This window comes from Ambystoma mexicanum, chromosome 13 (genome assembly GCF_040938575.1).
Source record: "Ambystoma mexicanum isolate Mex_15411 chromosome 13, UKY_AmexF1_1, whole genome shotgun sequence".
Taxonomy (NCBI): domain Eukaryota; kingdom Metazoa; phylum Chordata; class Amphibia; order Caudata; family Ambystomatidae; genus Ambystoma; species Ambystoma mexicanum.
In genome coordinates, this window is record NC_090938.1 from 507,820,441 (window position 1) to 507,823,727 (window position 3,287).

At 51.1% G+C, this 3,287-nt stretch overlaps 1 long non-coding RNA gene across 1 annotated transcript; it reads left to right on the plus strand.

Moving 5' to 3' along the window:
- The first annotated feature begins 495 nt into the window (after positions 1 to 495).
- LOC138520625 (uncharacterized) lies at positions 496 to 957 on the plus strand. The gene is made up of 3 exons (XR_011282821.1): positions 496 to 583; positions 680 to 767; positions 885 to 957. It is a non-coding gene; the product is annotated as an uncharacterized lncRNA (long non-coding RNA).
- Positions 958 to 3,287: the final 2,330 nt, after the last annotated feature.

Genomic DNA, 3,287 nt, shown 5'->3' on the forward strand with positions numbered 1-3,287 from the left:
ATTTCTCTCTCTTGTAGGAACAACCAAAGGCCCATATACTTACATTCCGCACTCCCTTTGGCTATGTAGAGGACCGCAGGTAACACATTGATGTTATAATGACCACAGACTTAACACATCCGTTTTTAATTTCCTAACACAGATTTGAGGTGCGCTCCTAGATTAAGCACTTCAGACATAAAAACAAATATCATTTGCCTCGTGGCATTTTTGAGGGGATGTGCCGCCGTACCTTTGCCATGGCAACGGATGTACACACCTCTTGAAAATGATTCCACTTTTATGTATTTTATGAGATAACCCTCTCCAATTGGTTGATTTAGATTTGAGCACAAGGAATAGACAGAAACCCGTATGACATGCTAGTTTCTGAGATTGCCCATCCCAACATGGCCGCAAGTATTTAATCAATGGGTGCCTTAGCAACGGCTTTCGCATCGTGACTCGACCATGATTTTGGTTAGATTCCCCGTGGGAGTCTGTTTCACTAGCGTACAGCAGCTCTGGCTTACCGCCCAGTCCCATGACTCCGAGGGACTGCAAAGCGCTCTGCTCCTGATGCACGGAAGAACCCCATATCTAGGTATGTGTATCAGATTTGACAGGTCTACAATCACACCCGGTAAGAGGGTGTTTTGTCACAATTTCCAACTGTTTTAAACCACTTCTCCATTAACAGGGGACGGTGCATCTAGAATCAGGAGATCCATAGACCTGACGAATCACACATCCATCGCGATCGTCTGTTCAGCGCTATCTGGATATAGGTAAGCGCATGCTTCACTAAAATTTGTAGTTTTGGCCAGTCACTCAACTGTGTCTGTACAATATGGGGACGACAGAGGCACTATAGCTGTCCGTTGTGTCTCATCTGTGTGTATTAGGTACCCATCCACTACTGCTGTACATAGGACACTACGAGTCCCATAATACTCCCTGTTTCTGGTGGCCAACTAAACCCACAGGTAAGCAGTGCCTTGGATTTATTCACTAGACACTATACGCTCTTCCATTCCCATTTCAGCTTGACTTGAACAACACTGTCCACCCCGTCCTGACGAAGGCCATAAAGAAAAAAACGGCTTAGACAATCCGTAGAATTGGCTGAAACACCTTGGTGTACACAAAATGTTCGTTGTAAACCACAGTGTCACATGTTTTCTCACTGTTTATTTAGAAACAAAGTCTGTATACTTGTTTCTTGATTTGTGTATATGCATCAACCCCTGTCGTCGTTCCATACTTATCGACAGCAGCAACAGCGTTATGTTAAGTGTATAATTGCACGTGTAAGGACTTGCACGTGATCTATTCCATGTTTTTGCTTTACTTTGTAAATGGATGATGTTCAACCTACAAACTACCAGTAACTGAATATTTTCATTTGTGAATAGAAGTACTTTAAAACAACGAGATGTGGTGCTTCCTTTCATTGCTAGATGCAAATGGCGAAGGAGCAGTTAGGGGATTGAGCACTTAACCCTTTCATTTTGTTGTTCTCAATTGAGCCCTCCTGGGCAGAATAGGGCTTTCTCCAGAAGCCCTTGCATATATTAATTTGGTGGGGAGGAGACACCGAACATACTATGTGCCTCCTCCATCCTCGCTGCCATACAATGCGGCATCATTTAGGGCAGCGTAACGGGTTCATGCTTGAGTAAATGCTGTGCATTTTTGTGGAATCCTCATCTTTTTACACCAGCAAAAAACAGGCGGATTCCTTAGGAAACCGTTGTAAACACTGCCTGCCATGCATACATGGGACCTGGGGAGTGGGAGGTAGCACCTGCCATGCATACATGGCATCTGGGGAGTGGGAGGTAGCACCTGCCATGCATACATGGCATCTGGGGAGTGGGAGGTAGCACTTGCCATGCATACATGGCACCTGGGGAGTGGGAGGTAGCACCTGCCAGGGTGTGGGAGGTAGCACCTGCCATGCATACATGGCACCTGGGGAGTGGGAGGCAGTGCCTGCCATGCATACGTGGCACCTGGGGAGTGGGAGGTAGCACCTGCCATGCATACGTGGCACCTGGGGAGTGGGAGGTAGCACCTGCCATGCATACGTGGCACCTGGGGAGTGGGAGGTAGCACCTGCCAGGGAGTGGGAGGTAGCACCTGCCATGCATACATGGCACCTGGGGAGTGGGAGGTAGCACCTGCCATGCATACGTGGCACCTGGGGAGTGGGAGGTAGCACCTGCCAGGGAGTGGGAGGTAGCACCTGCCATGCATACGTGGCACCTGGGGAGTGGGAGGTAGCACCTGCCATGCATACGTGGCACCTGGGGAGTGGGAGGTAGCACCTGCCATGCATACGTGGCACCTGGGGAGTGGGAGGTAGCACCTGCCAGGGAGTGGGAGGTAGCACCTGCCATGCATACATGGCACCTGGGGAGTGGGAGGTAGCACCTGCCATGCATACGTGGCACCTGGGGAGTGGGAGGTAGCACCTGCCATGCATACGTGGCACCTGGGGAGTGGGAGGTAGCACCTGCCATGCATACGTGGCACCTGGGGAGTGGGAGGTTGCACCTGCCATGCATACGTGGCACCTGGGGAGTGGGAGGTAGCACCTGCCAGGGATTGGGAGGTGGCACCTGCCATGCATACATGGCACCTGGGGAGTGGGAGGTAGCACCTGCCAGGGAGTGGGAGGTAGCTGCCATGCATACATGGCACCTGGGGAGTGGGCGGTAGCACCTGCCATGCATAAATGGCACCTGGGGAGTGGGAGGTAGCACCTGCCATGCATACGTGGCACCTGGGGAGTGGGAGGTAGCACCTGCCATGCATACATGGCACCTGGGGAGTGGGAGGTAGCACCTGCCATGCATACGTGGCACCTGGGGAGTGGGAGGTAGCACCTGCCATGCATACTTGCCACCTGGGGAGTGGGAGGTAGCACCTGCCATGCATACATGGCACCTGGGGAGTGGGAGGTAGCACCTGCCATACATACATGGCACCTGGGGAGTGGGAGGTAGCACCTGCCATGCATACGTGGCGAGTGGCATTTACTGAATCTGCAATGCGAAGTGAAAAAACAAAGTTGCACAGGCGATTACGCCTGCACTCACGCCCTATTGTTACACTTTGCCTGGAAATAAGGAGGCGTTAAACTCACAGGAGCTCAGCAAGTGATGTCATGGCATGTATTGCTTGTACAGCAATGTGCAGAGCATGAAGGTGCAAAGCCCTGGTTCCAAGACTGGTAAGACTCCCAAATGCAACGCATGTAAATATGTGCTCTGTAAAGCGCTTTGGATTAAGGCGACATATAA